The sequence below is a fragment of the Mauremys reevesii genome, linkage group 1 (genome assembly GCF_016161935.1).
Source record: "Mauremys reevesii isolate NIE-2019 linkage group 1, ASM1616193v1, whole genome shotgun sequence".
Lineage (NCBI taxonomy): Eukaryota > Metazoa > Chordata > Testudines > Geoemydidae > Mauremys > Mauremys reevesii.
The window spans coordinates 358,629,575-358,645,072 of record NC_052623.1 but is presented as its reverse complement, the minus strand read 5'-3'; the positions used below and the strand labels follow the sequence as shown (position 1 = coordinate 358,645,072).

General features: G+C 56.6%; 1 long non-coding RNA gene across 3 annotated transcripts; it reads left to right on the top strand.

The window, feature by feature from the left end:
* The first annotated feature begins 5,952 nt into the window (after positions 1-5,952).
* On the top strand, positions 5,953-15,290 carry LOC120395757. Of its 3 annotated transcripts, none has more exons than XR_005592766.1 (3): positions 5,953-6,139; positions 6,527-6,639; positions 14,933-15,290. It is a non-coding gene; the product is annotated as an uncharacterized LOC120395757 (long non-coding RNA). The 3 variants fall into 3 exon arrangements; XR_005592765.1 differs by lacking the exon at positions 14,933-15,290 and adding an exon at positions 12,778-13,221; XR_005592767.1 differs by lacking the exon at positions 14,933-15,290 and adding an exon at positions 10,020-10,143.
* Positions 15,291-15,498: the final 208 nt, after the last annotated feature.

The following is a 15,498-nucleotide window of genomic DNA, read 5'->3' as shown; positions in this document are numbered from 1 at the left end:
GGAGTGGGGCCGGCAGTGCTGCATGGGGTGGGGTGGGGTGGCAGAGCGTTGGGAGCTTTGCCGTGGAGACGCAGCACTCCGGGGTAAGGACCCCTGGGGCCGTCCGAAGGGGCTCCGCAGCCTGGCACAGCTCTGGGACCTTTTCATGCCTAGCGGCCATCGGCAGAGGCTGGGACATTTACCCAGGGAGCTGCAAGGCCCCCTGTACCCTTCTCCCCAGCCCACCGCTGACACACACACAGCGGTAAGGACGCCCCAGAGCCCCACGGGGGGCTTGTTCCGTGCCGTGCGAAAGGCACACAGGGAGCAGAAATGCACTCGGCTCACCGGTGAGAGCTCACGGTGCCGGGGCAGGGTGTGTGGCTGCATCGAACTGCCCAGCCCCGGCGCGCTCTGGTACCTGGCAGGCCGTACAGCCGAGTAGCAGCCCAGCCAGTCCCAGCCCAGCGCTGATCACAGCTGACAACTGGTTTTCCCACCCCCAGGCACCTCGATCCCGGACCAGGCCGGCTGCCGCGTCACAGTGCGACCCAGCCCTCCAGAGCCGGCAGAGACAGCGGGTCAGGAGTCAGACGCTGCGGCTGGGCTCTGAAAGGGGCTGCCTAATCGTATGGCCATTAATAACTCTGCGGCTGTGCCAGGGCGGATAATGAGCCAGGTTTAATCACCGCTCCTGCTCCGGGGGCAGGGCCGAGCCCACTGCCTGTCGAGGTCAGAATTGGAATGGCTGAAGTTCTCACTTTCGCCGAGCGGGATCATGTGGGAGTGGATGGCCCAAGCGGAGCCGGCTGTGTGCTAGCAGGTCTGATCCGACAGGGAGGGGAAAGGCTGGGCTGGCTGGCCCTGTGCTCCCAGGGCCCGCGGGAGATCCCAGGCTAGAGAACACGGCGATGGGCTGTACCGCAGGAAGCAGATGCCGGACAAGACGTGCTGCGGCTGGAAGTCTGGGGTCTGTGCAGCGCCTGGCACAGTGTGGGGCTCTGATCTGGCCCCTGAGCTCCACCCTAATACAAATAATAAATCATCATTCTGATTGGCTGGGAGCCAGGCTGTTTGGTGTCCCTTGGCCAGTCAGAAACCACATTAGCTTTTAAAACCCAATCCACCCCGCCAGAATCAGCTGGGCTAGTACTCAGGTTACCGAGGCAAGCGGCTGGGGATGGAGTCACCAGCACCCCTGCTCCCTGCCTCCAGCGGCTGCCTGGGCTCCTGGTTTAGGGCAATTGTCTGCAATAGCTGGGTAGAGACCTGCCCCGCAAAAGCCCCAGCTCCTGCAGAGCAGCAGGCCCCATTGAGCTCAGCCCTCCTGAGCGCAGCCGGGACAGCCCCAGCAGGCGCTGGTATCCAGCAGCAGACCATGCACAGGCTCACATTAGCCGGCCGCCCGCTTGGGTGTTCTCCAGCTGTTAACACAAACGGAAAGGACAGGGGACCCTGGGATTACAGCAGGGTGAGTGGGAGGGCTTGCGGTCTGTGGGGCGGGGGGGCTGTGTGAATTGGCGTTGTGTTAGGGTGCTGGCCCTTGCTGTGTCTCGTCGGTTCAGACAGGGAGCTCTGCAGGGCAGGGTAATCTCTCACTGTCTGGGCAGTGCTTGTAGGGTTGTGATGAAGTGGGGCTGGTCTTAATGTTTTCTCTGAATAGTGTGTGGGTGCCTCAGTTTCCCTGTGCATTTCTTAAGTCTCCAGCATGTGTAAATGGCCGACACTCTGTCTCCTGGCAACAAATGGCCAGGGCCCTTCCTCCTGCAAGGGGATGCTAAAGGTGAACAAAGAGATCAGGTGACCTCCTGGCCCGGGAAAGAGACAAAGGCCAAAAAGGAGGGGCTGGAGGGGGTTTCAGTTTGGGGCTGGCTGGGGATGGAGAGTGAGGGCAGATGGGGTTTTCTGGCTTGCTGGGCCCCAGAATGGACCCGGCTGAGGGATCCCGTTCTCTGTACCTACAAGCTCTGGTTTAGACCATGTCCCTGTCATCGAATAAACCTCTGTTTTACTGGCTGGACCTCGCCTGGGCGGACTCGCTGTGGGAAGCACACGGAGGGGCAGAGGATGCTGAATGCTCCAAGGAGAGACCCAGGAGGTGAAGCCGTGGGAGCTTCTTGCCCTGGAGACAGTCTGCTCCAAGGGAGAGGAGGCTCCCCAACATCCTGCCTGGCTTTGTGGGGAGCAGTTCCACAGCATTGTCACTCCGTAACAAGGGTGAGCAGATGTTCTGATTTTATGGGGACAGTCCTGATTTTTGGATCTTTTTCTATGGTTCATCAGCAGGCTTTGAATCCAGGCCCCACAGAAGCAGAGCGCACACATCTACCACTTGAGCTACAGGAGCAACCACAGATGCTGCACACTTGGCTGGCGTGTGTGAAGGTGCTGCCGGTGGGAGCCAGCTGAGGTCACTCAATTAGGCTGAACTGCAAACAGAACGGGGCAGACAAACCCCACTAGCTGGTGGTTATTCCAATACTTAGATTTACCAAGCCAGCCAAAACAACTTCTATAGTATCTCACTGGTTACTCAGAAGTCCAAACCCCGCAGTTCCCTTAAAGTGCCCGGCCTCAGGCCTCCGTCCAGACACACACGTCAGATATGATGATGATTCCTGAAAATCTGATCTCATCATATAAAAGAAAAGGTTCTTCCAATCCCGAAGGATCAGCCACATACCCAGGTCCAATTATAACTTAGATCTTACCCAGAATACACGCTTTAGCCAATTCTTATTAACTAAGCTAAAATTTATTAGAAAAGAAAAGAGAAAGAGAGTTGGTTAAAAGATCAATACACAGACTTGAATTCAATTCTTGAGGTTCAGACACATAGCAGAGATGAGCTTGTAGTTGCCAATTTCCACTACATGCATCCAACGAAGTGGGTATTCACCCACGAAAGCTCATGCTCCAATAGGTCTGTTAGTTTATAAGGTGCCACAGGACTCTTTGTCGCTCTTAGTTGCCAAAAGTCCTTTTAGAAATAGTCCAGAGGTTACAGTCCAATGTCCATATTCAGGTGGCTCCAGTCAGTGACTGCGGATCTCAATCCTTGTGGCTTAAGGTTTCCCCCTCTTGAAACCCAGAGCAGATCTGAGATGAAGTAGGATCGTGTCCCAGCATTTCCAGCAGCCTTTCGGCCCGAGAAAACAATAGGCTTAACTCTCCTTCCAAACATCCTGGCAATTAGCACAGGGTAATTTATCCATTAAACAGTTCAGATACAGGTTACCACAGCCTTCAAAGAGACATGTAGACCAGTGGTCTCCAAAGTGGGGTGCGCAAAAGGATCCTTCGGGGTGCGCGGCAGGAGGAGCACCGCCAGAGCAGCGCCACTTCAGCAGTTCGGGCGGCCTTTTTTTTTTTTCCCTTCGGCAGTTTGGGTGGGAATCCGAGCGCCTTTTCTTTTCGGTTGGGGCGGCAAAAATGGTAGAGCCGGCCCTGTGGCACAGCAGGGGGTGCGTGCTCAAAATTTTTTTACTGATAGGGGTGTGCGATCAAAGAAGTTTGGAGACCACTGATCTAGACAATAACACTGTTTCCCTCAAGTGGCTTCCTAAACACTAATGCTCCTTTTTTGATCTTTGAATCAGGCCTACTTGTTTGCTGACATCCCAAGACCTGAGCAAACACCTCCCCTCCTACCTCTAACACTGCCGGCTGCATCTCAAAGCTCTGTCTCTAAAGGTCGGCCCTGGGTCAGGTCAGTCTGGGAGGTAATTAACTCTTTCTGGCCCTGTCACCCTTCAGTGAGATATGATATTACTCTCAGAACGTCACCGCGTGCTCCGTGCCCACACAAAGCTTCTATCCCGACTTGCTGGCTAGGAGTTAAAAGCTAGAAGGGAGGAGAGAAGAACCAAGAGGCCTCTCCAGTGAAGGTGAGACGGGGCCCAGCCGGCCGGGAGAAGGCTCTCACTCCACCCGTGGGGCGGGGCAGAGGAGGCGGCTGCCAGGCTGGAGGCAGGGGACACAGAGGATGTGTGCCTTAGAGGCTGGCGAAGAGGCACTCCCCATGGGGATGCTGCCAGGATCCAGCCTGCAGGATCCAGGCTTGTGATGGCTTGGACCCAGCAGCCTGTCAGGATAGAGAGGGACTCAGCCCCTTAAAGCTGACCACAGGGTAGGCTGGGGGGAGGGAGCAGAAGTGGCCTGGCTAGGGCAGGACTGGCCCCTACAGTCTATTCCCTGGGGCCTCCACCATGAGTGACGGAGTCTGTATTAGCGTCACCCCACGAGGGCCAGCTGGAAAAACTGGTGGGCCCCTGGGCAGCTGGGATGTGCAGCCCTTCGCCGGGCGGACTGTGTTCAACCTGCCTGGGAGCGTGCCACTTCCTGGGTGTGGGCGGCTGTGTGCGTGGGGGGCTGTGCCTGCATGTGGCTGTGCCTGCGTGCGGATGACTGTGTATGCGGGTGGCTGTGCCTCCGTGTGGATGGCTGTGTACATGGGCAGCTGTGCCTGTGTGCAGGCGGCTGTGTAGGTGGGCGGCTGTGCCTGCAGGCAGATGACTGTGTACGTGGGCAGCTGTGCCTGCCTGTGGGAGGATGGCTGTGTACGTGGGCGGCTGTGCCTTCATGCAGGTGGATGGCTGTGTATGTGGGCGGCTGTGCCTTCGTGCGGATGGCAGTGCCTGTTGGCGGCTGTGCCTGTGAGCGGATGGCTGTGTACACGGGCGGCTGTGCCTGCCTGCGGAGGCTGTGTACGTGAGCGGCTGTGCCTTCATGCATGCGGATGGCTGTGAGTACGCAGCATTCCTTAGGAATGTGCATATCTGTCTGTGGATGCATGCATGCACTTCTGTGTAGCTGCATGCCTGTGTGCTTGTGAATCCATGGGCACACACACGTGCACAGGGGCATGCACCCCACTGCCTTCCGCAGGATGGAATGTGTCAGGGCGGCAAACAGCCGTGTTGGTTCCCTCCTGTGGCTGAGCCCCAGGCAGAGCCCGTGCTCCAGGGGTCCGGTTCACTCCCCAGTGCCACACGTGATGAGCACAGACGCTGTGCATGGGGACCATGGATTGCTGACTCCTGCCGGCCCCTTCCCTCCTCCTAACGCTTTCCCAGCCTAGGCCATTGGCAGGGATCCATCCCTGGTGGTGAACCCTGCCCAGCGGTGTCTGGGGCTCAGAGGACTGCAGTCAGATACAATTAATCAGCGCTGGCTGGGCAGCAGGCACGGGGACCAATACAATCAGACCTTTTGTACTGAGGTTAACAGCAATTTGTCTGGCCTCAGAGCCAGGCAGAGGGGCGTGGTTTCTGGGAGTGGTTCTAGTTTTCAGAGTTAATTACATCAGGTGCTATGGGGCTGGAGGGGAAGGGCAGCCCCCAGATGTGTGTGTCAGGGTGCGGGGTGGGGCAGCGGGCCGGGGCCGGGCAGGGAGGTGAAGAGTGTGCCCGAAGTGCCAGGGGATGGGAACAGAAACGTGGCCTTGCAGGAGAGGAAGAGGCCAGCTGGGACATTGTGTCCTAGGCAAACGGTGCATGTCAGCTGTAACGGAAAGGTAGCGGTGTGCGTTCACAACCCCGAATCCAGCAGCCTCGGTGCAAAGCACTCCCGTGAAGAGGGCTGAGGTGTTTTACTGCCAGGCCATGAAAAGCAGTGGCTTTGTTCAGAGAGAGAGTGAAGGAGACCGTGGTGGGACCATCCTCCAGCTGGCCAGCACCTCCTACTGAGCCCCGCACCCTGCTTCCGGCAGCACAGTGCCCCCTAGCACTGCACTGGGTCTGTGACGGGGTGGACTAGGCCCAGAGGCCCTCCTAATGGAGACCTCAGGGTCCTACCACACCTGTCCCAGAAAGGAGCAGTAGAGAAGTCCTCCAGGCTGCTTAGAGCGGCTGTGGGGGAAGCGCCCAATCAGGGAGAGGCTACATGGAGCCTCCAATCAGGGCCCAGCAGGCCCATACAAAAAGAGCTGCAGTGCCAGAAGACAGTCAGTTGCTGCCTGGAGCTGGAGGGTGGTGCTCCTGGCTGGCTGAAAGACCTGCTGGCATCATGGACTGAGCGGTTGCTGGCAGGGACTGGGGGAGGAAGAAGGAGCTCCTGGCCAGCTGCTGGGACTGGGTACAAGACTTCAGCCCTACGGTAAGAGTGAAGCGTTCGAGAAGGTGCTGGGGCCGGGGAAGTGGCCCAGGGAAGAGAAATGCAGGTTAGTGAAAGGGATGCAGCAGGCGGTTGCTATTTTTAGGGTCCCTGGGTGGGACCCGGAGCAGTGGGTTAGCCTGGGTCTGTATTCCCCCCACACCAGCCCCCAGGGAAGTGGCTTAAGCCCTGAGGAAAGGAGTAGAGAAGGGACTGATTATTGAACTGTAAAACAACCCTGGCAAAGGGCCAGACAGTTCAGTGGCCCAGCTGGGAGCAGAGCAGGTGAGGATGGTGTCTCTAGGGAGGAAGCCCTGGGGGTACAGCCCCATACCAGGGCCGGGACTCTAAAGACTGAGCCCTGGGAGGGCGATGGAGATGCCAATGGAGGGTCGGGGGCTAGGCCCCTGTTGGCTGGTAAACCCAGGAAGGGGTCTGTTGGTTTCACATCCAGCCTGTGTGTGACGCGGCCGGAGCGGGAGTCACTGACGATCGCCGGAGAAGCCACCGACAGAGGTCACTGCAGACTGACAGTGCAGGCACCTGGCCGGAGGGCGCTGGTGAGAGGTGGGTGCCACACTGACTCAGAGGGGAGAGTGCCCCTAGTGAGCCCCAGCTCACTCCCTGCTGCCCCTGGGTTTTCCCGTTCCGGGTCTGACCAGGCCCGAGCCTTCTGGGCTTGTGAGCCGCAGCCAGAGCCGCGGCGCCGGGCAGTAGTTCTGCTCCCGTGCGGCACACGTGTCTCCTCTGCTCCCTCTCCAGCTCCCTTCCTGCGGGGGCCCCGCCGGGTTCCTTCACCCAGTGGTGTGGGGTCTGGTGCGTGGCCGCGTTCCCTGCTGCCCCCCGGGTCTGCAGCTTCCCCTACCCCCCCTGGCAGTGACATGGCGGGAGGGACAGACTCCCACTCTGCCCCCCACCTCGGCCCGGGGCCCGCGCAGCCCAACCCATGGCCATCGGTGTGAACCACCTCCAGCATTCAGCCTAGGCCGATCACCCGTTGCGCGGGCACAGGCAGCACAGGGACCTGCAGTGGGGTGGGGGGCATATGCTGGAGCCCGGGGGGCTGAAGTTAGTGGCCCAGCCCTGGGCAGGGGGGCAGAGGAGGAGGGGCAGACACCCCACACGTGTACCAGGGTGAGAGCGGAGGGGACATGGTGTTTTCACCCAGGAAAGCCAGGGGCTAGGAGAGCGAGGCCCAGCCAGAGGGGAAGTGGGGGAGTCACTTAGCACATACCAGCCCCTCCCCAAGGGGATGGGAAGGTGAATGAGACCCAAATCAAACAGAATCCAAAAACACAGGGCAGCAGCAGGCTGGGGTTCTTTTTTCCTACCCACACAACCCACCAAAAAGACAAAGCAAAACACTCTCACCCCACCCACACACCAAGTCACACACACAATTTCTTAGACACTCCAGTCCAGAGTATCACCACCCAGTGCACCTGTCCTCTGTCCTGGGGATTAAATGAAAACAAAACCCACAAAGAAAAAAAAAAAAAAAGGATCTCAGGAAATCCCAAAGGACCAAGCCCCAGACCCAGGTCAATATACACATCAACCCACAAATCATCACCACGCTTGCCAGAAAATAAAAATCTAAAATCTAAAGGTAAAATTAAAAAAAAAAGAGAAGAGAGGTAGAGGTGGAAGAATGGAAATGGAACAAAAAGTAATGGCAAAGTTCTAAGTTCAGGCTGTTGGCATAAGATGCATAAACTGCATGGTTTAAATAAGTTCTTCCTCTCTGGGTCTCTCCCTCCTCTGGGATGGGTCATTCAGTCCTTTTTTGCAGCTCAGCAAAGTCCTCCAAGTCCTCCAGAGGTAAGCAGCAAGGGAGAGATGGAGAGCGGCAGCCATATACAGGCTTTTCCAGGTGTAAGAAACCTCTTTGTCCACTGTCAAAAGAAAAATTACAAAAAAATGGAGAGTGGAGTCTGGAGTCCCAGTCCCTGTACCTGCTGCTACAAGGCGTGTCTGCCTTCTCTCCGTGGGTCTGGTGTGTAGCTGATGGTCCTGGATGGTCCATCACCGCAGCAGAGCTAACAGCAGCACCTTGCTTGGGATGCTTCCAGGAGCACAGCACAGCACCAACTTGAAATACTGATAGCATAGAGCCAAACATTCATAACTTCAACTAAAAAAACACACACACATACAGACAGCATAATTATAACCAGCAACATATAAATCTGTCTTTACCTTATATATTGACCCTCCCTCTAAGATTTGGTGCCACTACAGGACCTTGGTTGCAACCCATGTTCTATATGGTCCCAGTTTATATCAGTAACGTCACAGAAGGGACCGGCACTAAGGACTGATACGTGCTCAGGTAAGTACCAGAGATCACAAGGTGGGTCATTCCTGCCCAGAGGTATGGGGGAGCCCCTGGTGGGAGGGGGGTGTTCTGCAGTGTCATTAGGGGTTGAACCCAGACCTGTTTGCATGGCAGCACCATCCTTTGCTGCTTGGGCTAAAGGAATGCCTCTGGCAGCAGCAGTTGGCTATTATCTTCCAGCGGACTGGCCACAGCACATGCCTCTCTTGCAGTCCCTGCTGATTGATGCCAACTGAGCATCTGGCTCCCGCCCTTCCACTGGCATTAAATTCACAAAGCAAAAACCTCCCTTCAAATAAAAAACGACTTTGTGGAGGTCTTACAACAAAGCCGGAGCCACCCCGTCCCCTCCTGCAGCCAGGCTGCCAAGGAAAGATTGAAGCCAGACAGCAGAGCACATTTCATTTGCCATGATGAGGTTTGAAAAGAAAAGCCCCTCTCTGGAACTTCTAAGGAAATGGTTTTCAGATCCCATTAGCTTCCTGAAAAATAACTTGTCTGGGCTGATTTGTGGCTGTTGGCCGGTCCCCTGCCACACACCCCATCCATCCTCTGGGCTAAAAGGACCTAGAAGCACTTCCATAGGGTCAGCGCCTGAGCTCTCCCGGAGAAGGGGGAGCTGGCAGCAGAGGCAGAGAGTGGGAGAGCTCCAGGTTTTGGAGGAAAGAGAAACAGAACAAGGAGAAAGTGTGACCTGGGGACTCAGGACTCTTGGCTCAGGGAGGGGAGTGGGGTCTAGTTTATACAGCAGGTGGGTCTGGAACTCAGGACTCCTGGGTTCTATCCCTGACTCTGGGAGGGGAGCAGGGTCCAGTGGTTAGAGCAGAGACCTGGGAGTCAGAACTTCTAGGTTCTGTTCCTAATTTTCCCACCGATATGCTGTATGGCCTTGGGAAAGTCATACCCTCTCTCCAGCTCTTAGGTTCCCTGTCTATAAGAGGGGACCAATACTTCCCCTCTCCTGGATACAAACTCTCCCCACAGGATAGCTCATGACTGCCCTTAACCCCTTGCCCCTGGGACCTACCTCCCTTCCAGGAAATCCCACTTCTGACACCATCTGTGTCCTGCTGCAGTGTGCGGAGGAGTGAAAGACAATAAAACCCCTCTGTAACCATCAAAGGGTGCAGCACTGACCGCCTCTCATCTGGGAAGGCAGCACAGGCAAGAAAAAAGAGCTAAACTGCTCCCTTGCTAGTTGGCCACGCTGGCAGCGTGGCAGGTTTCTGGGGCCAGTTTCTGCGTGGTAACTGTATGTGGCCAGGCCTGTCCGCAGGGGGTTGTGAGTTAGCATGATGAGGGTGTTTGTCACTATTATGGGATCTGCTAATACATAAAGGTTATAAAACCCAAGCAGGCTGCACAGAGAGTGAATCCCTAGGGCGCTGCACCTCAAGCAGTCATTTGCCACCAACCACGCACTCCCCTCCCTAATGGATGATGTTTGACACCTGGTTTGCACACGTGTGCCCAGGAACACAACAGCCCATCACAAAACCAACTGGCAGCCAGCAACCACCGTCAGAGCTATATATCGACGTGCTAGCTCCACCCCCAGGGCAGGGCTTAAGCTATATATAACTGGTTCTCTGTGTTGGATGCCTGTCAGAGAGCAGCTGGTCAATCCCGGGACTGCGCTGAGCAGGAGACGAAAGAGGAGCTAGGCGCAGAGGCGGTGGCAGTGCTAGGGGAGAGCATGCGCCCCTGCCTAGCCTCCCCCCGGGGTGCACAGGACAGACACACGTGGAGCAGTGGTGCTGGTGCTTTCCATTGTCCACAGCCTGCCCAGGCAAGACTTCAGTCGTGCTTCGCTCTGGGCGTATTCCACTGCGCTGCACCCCAGAGCTGGGGCTGCTGCAAGGCACCAGGGACCATTCTGCCCCTTTGCTTGGTCCAGCTCCAAGACCCTCCCCGGGGACCCCAGCAGCCAGCCCAGAGCTTGTGATGGAGCCAAAGCATGTCTGTTAGCAGCAGCCTTCAAACCCCAATGGCAGAAAACCCCTCTCCTGCCCAGGTCAGCAGCCCTAGCGGCAGCGATTACGCGGGGTGAGGGTCCCAGATTTCGGCTTTTCCTGTGCATCAGCAAAGTGGATTTCTGAGGGGCTGAGGGAGGGGCCGCCAGGCCTGCGGGGTGGGGCTAACGAGCTGGTGTGTGCAGGGAGCGTGGCGAGGCTGCATGGAGTGTGGGCTGATCCATCGGGTGAGTCGGTGCATCAGGACTGGCACTGGCACTGGCACTGGGGGGAGGGAGAGCTCAGTGGTCTGAGCATTGGCCTGCTAAACCCAGGGTTGTGAGTTCAATCCTTGAGGGGGCCATTTAGGGATCTGGGGAAAAATCAGTACTTGGTCCTGCTAGTGAAGGCAGGGGGCTGGACTCAATGGCCCTTCAGGGTCCCTTCTAGTTCTAGAAGATGGGTGTATCTCCAGTTATTAAATGGGACCCAAGGAGCTGCTCACCTGGGCTCTACCCACACTCCACTGAGGGGGCTCTAGTGCAGACCGGGCACCAGTGGTCTTTGGTACTGCCCTAGCCGAGACCCACCAACTCATCCCACGGATGGCAGCAGCTCCCAGTCGCTACGGCCAGCTGAGACTCGCAGTGAGCCCGCAGGGCGGGGATGGGAGCAGCTCTCCTTTGCTATGCTGGCACAGAAGAATAATTCCCAGGTCCTGTATTGAGAGCCTCACAGTGCCCCAGGGCAGGGCAGCTCCTCACACCCCTGGCAGCTGCGGCAGGCTCAGATTAGGGGCCTGCCTGGGAAGCAGGTGTCAGCCCATGAACCCCTTGTTCTTTGCTTCGCACTGGTGGGGTGGAGAAGGGCTTTGGTCTAGAGGGGCCCTCAGAGGCTGGGACCTGCTGAGCTAGGCCCTGTGACCCAGTGGCCATGAGAGGAGGCTGCTGGCAGGGTGTCTTTGCAACACCTCGCTCCCTGCTTGGTCCCTCAGTCATGCAGTGCCCAGCCGGGGGAGCCTAGGCTGGCATTTCAAAGCAGGCCCCTCGCTCCCTGCAACTCCTTCCAAAATCCACCCTCAATAGGAGCCAGAGGAGCAGAGCTGACAGCCCAGGCTCCAATCTGCAGCGCTGCCGGTGACACCCTTTGCCTGTGCATCCTCTGAGGAGCAAAACGGCTCTGCTGCCTTTGAGACATGGGAGTAAATCCCTCCCCGCTGGCTGGTCCCAGCTGAGCGCTAAGCTGGAGGCCAACTCCCCTGCAGCAGGAGGGGGCTGGCCGTGGGCTAAGACGCTCTCTGATCTCCCCATTTGCATTGATCTCATGAGCCAGTTTGTGCCGTGCTGCATCTCCTCCCATTGCCGTGTGCCTGAGCTAATGCCGTGCATTGAAACAGGCCCACTCAGTGAATTCTCCCCTCTTCCCTCCCATGGACGGTTAACGCCGGATTTATTCCACACGCCGGAGAAGTGCGAACCTATTAGAGCTCTGCTACAGCTCAATTACACTCCCTGAGAAATGCAAATCTCTCCTTTTCTCCTCCGCGCGGAGTGCTGCAGGCATCTGACTTTCTTAATTAGACTTTTTCAAGTTATTAGCTTTGCGAAGGCGACTGTTTTAAAGGCGAAAACAAACATGCAGCTGGAATATTAATGACTTCCTTCCCCACGCCAGCCTGTGCTCTTTTCTCAGCCTGCAGCCTGTGCAGCACACGGCCGCATGGGGAGCCAGCCTGCACCTTCTGGGAGAGGCAGCACGTTCTGTTCCCATTGCGGGAGGGAGCGGAGAGCCGGGGGGGGCAGTACCAGGTCCCATCTCTCTAGCTATTTGCATGGCCCCCGTAGCTGCTATTTCAGGGAAACCCAGATGTCCCAGCGACGGTCAGGGCCTCATTGTGCTGGGCACTGCACAGAGTGACAGACGGGCCCACAGTCTAAACAAGAAACATCCCTGTCCTGATTTACAAACGGAGAAACTGAGGCACGGGGTAGCGTAAGGGACTTGCCCACGGTCACGCAGGGAGTTGGGGCAGAGCTGGGAGTTGAGCCCAGGTCTCCTAACTCCCCGTCCAGGGCCTCAGCGAGGCCAGCCCTCCGTTTGGGAGGCTGTGTCTTCTCATAGCCTGAACCTCCCCTGCCCGCAAAGCCTGGCTGAAGTGAAGCATGTTACAGGTACCATGCGAGGGGGTTTGTTCCTCAAGCAAAGGCGGCACATCAGCCAAGCTGCCGGTCAGACCCTGCTGCTTTGCCCGTCCGTGCCTGGGCGCTCTCCCCAGCACACTCGCTTGCTCAGCACCTCGTGGGCGCGGCGTTTTGAGCAATCCAGTCCCAGCTTGGTGAGCCGGGCAGGAATCGGAAATAGTCAAATGCCTGCAGCCGGCTGCCTTGCCAGCTGAGATTCTTTTTTTACTTCCAGAATTTGGCTGCAGCTGGCTCTGCGCAGGGGGCTGTGTCAATCAGCAATCAAGACCTTCGCTTTTCTAGAAGTGGAGAAAGGAACTCTGGCTGCCACCCCTGCAGATACGTTACGGCCCCTTCTGTCTGTGCTGGGCCCAGCCTGGGCCCGGGCACTGAGCGGCCGGCAGGTTGGCTCAGCAGCACTGGAACGGTTCTGCTGTGTCTCTGCATCATTTTTGTGGCTCCTGTTCTTTGTTGCGAATTAGATCGAGCCAGATTCCCCCCGGGAGACTGGAGTGTCTCCAGCAGCCTGTGCTCCGCTGAGTCCCTCAGAAACCTCCTCCAGCTACTCTTATGTGTTTAGTGCTTCTCACCGTGGAAAGTGTGGGCTGCGTTTCGAGTCCTCCTGCTCAGTGCACATCTCAATGCACGCAGCGGAGCTGGATGGGCCTGTTGAGAGACGCTCTCCTGAGAGCCTCAGCAAGATGGGGCAGCACCAGTCTTTTTTTTTTTTTCCAGCCAATCTGATGGGAAGCTGATGATCATAGAAATGGGGGGCTGGAAGGGCCCTCGAGAGGTCACCTGGTCCAACTCCCTGTGCTGGGGCAGCACCAAGTAACCCCAGACCAGCCCTGACAGGGGTTGTCCATCCTGTTCTTAAAACCCTCCAGTGATGGGATTCCACAACCTCCCTTGGGAGCCTGCTCCAGGGCTCCTTAGGGCTTTGTGAGGTGTCGCGTCTTCCTCAGTGAGGAGCAAGCCCCCAGGCGAGCTCGCTCCCACATCTCAGAAGGGCAGGACGCTCACACCAGACGCTTCCTCATCTTTTCATTCCACATTTGCTGGCTCAGGAAGCAGCCAAGCCCACCTTGCCAGACCATCCTCTACATTCTGGGTCGGCGTCTGCAGTTACAGGTGTCCTGCATGGGGTGGACGCTTGTGGCCACCGTCGGGTCACTTCTCATCTTTGATTCACCTTCTTGCCCAGGTATCAATGTTGATCCTTGACATTCTTCCTCTGATTTGGGCTCTGTGTGTTCCCTTGCAGCATCCACTCATTCAGTGGCACAGTTAAGCTCAAGGAACCAGAAGAATCTAATTTTCTGCACTTGCTGGAATGGGCGTAACCCCTTTCTCCATCTGCACTTGGCAGCTCGTGGCAAGGTGTGCGTTTCATTTGAGAAGGATTAACTGCTTTCCCTGCTGAATCCATCGCTCTGGCCACTGGGTTCCTACTGCTTCCTCCAGCTTCAGGCAGGCTGAGGCAAATCAATTCATGCACTGATCTTCGGTAATTACTGAGCGCTAATCACCCATCTGCAGGATTGATCGGCAGCTTCCACTTTTACTACAGCTGGAATTTGAAACAACCACGAGTGAATTCAGCTCTGCAAGAACTGAAAAAATAGAGGGCATTAGCCAGCTTTCTATGTAGCATCCTCATCTGCCCTGACCATAGAATCTTCTATATCCCCCAAAGAGTTTGTCACGCCATGCGCTGCTGTCACCAGTACTCAGGGACGGTTCATTCTACCCACTAGCGACTCCCTTCTCTGCAGTCACCAGTGCCCTTCCCACCTGGGACGCAGACAATTCGGCCCCATGCTTACCACTCCCTAGCACACACTCATCCCATCCTTTCAGAGGAAGGCCGGCAGGGATCAAAGAGCCATCAGCCAGAGTGTTCCACCACCACGTCCACCACGTTGTGGGCGTGGGCCCTTCACTCAGCCTGGACAGTGACACCAGCCTGGTCAATCCCACTGCCTGGTGTTTCCATGCAGGCACCGTGCCATTGAGCTTGGCCAGCCAACACAGCACAGGGGGAGGTCTAGCAGGCAGAGTAGGTGTGTGAGCTTCTCTAGTAACTCTGCCAAGTCCTCTGACGCTAAGCAGGGCCAGGCTGGGTCAGCCCTGCAATGGGAAACCTGCAGGAAATACTGTGGTTGAGTCAGTAGCTTTATAGATGTCAAAGCCAGAAGTGTTGATTATTTAGTCTGAGCTCCTGTAAAACCCAGGCCACAGAATCCCACCCAGTGATCCCTGTAGGAACCCAGAACTCCTGGCTGAGCAGAGAGACGCCTGATCTCAATTTAAAGACAGCAAGTGATGGACAGTCCACTGTGTTCCCAGAGTCCATTACCCTCCTTGCAGGTTAATCTGAATTTCTCTAGGTTCACCTCCAGACCTTCGGAGCTCGCTCTGCTGCAGATGGAGAGCTCTCTGCTCTCAGAAATCATCACCCCACGGAGGACCTCGCAGACCGTGGTCAAGTCCTCTCGTCGCAACCTTCTCCTGGATCAACTAACTGGCCCAAGCTCCTTCAGTCGCTCACTGCCAGGCAGGTTTCCTGGATCTCGGGTTGTTCTTGCAGCTCTTTGCTGAACCCACTCTGATTTTTGTCAACATCCTTTTTTGGGGTGTGGACTCCAGAATTGGCCCCTGTCTCCAGAACTCTCTCACTAATGCTGTAGGTAACACCACCTCCCGGCTCTTACCTGATCCTCCCTGGCAATGTAACCCAGGATCACATTCAGCCCTCCAGCCCCAGCACTGCACCGGGAGCTCATCTGCCATTGGTTTCTACCATGACTCCAAGTCTTTTTCGCTGCTTCCCAGGATCCAGGCCCTGTCTTGTAAGTGTGACCTACATTCCTTGCTCCTAGATGGACGGCTTTGCATCTGGTTGTGGTTGTATGAAAACACATGTTGAAACGACCCCACCTCCCCTGGGGATCCA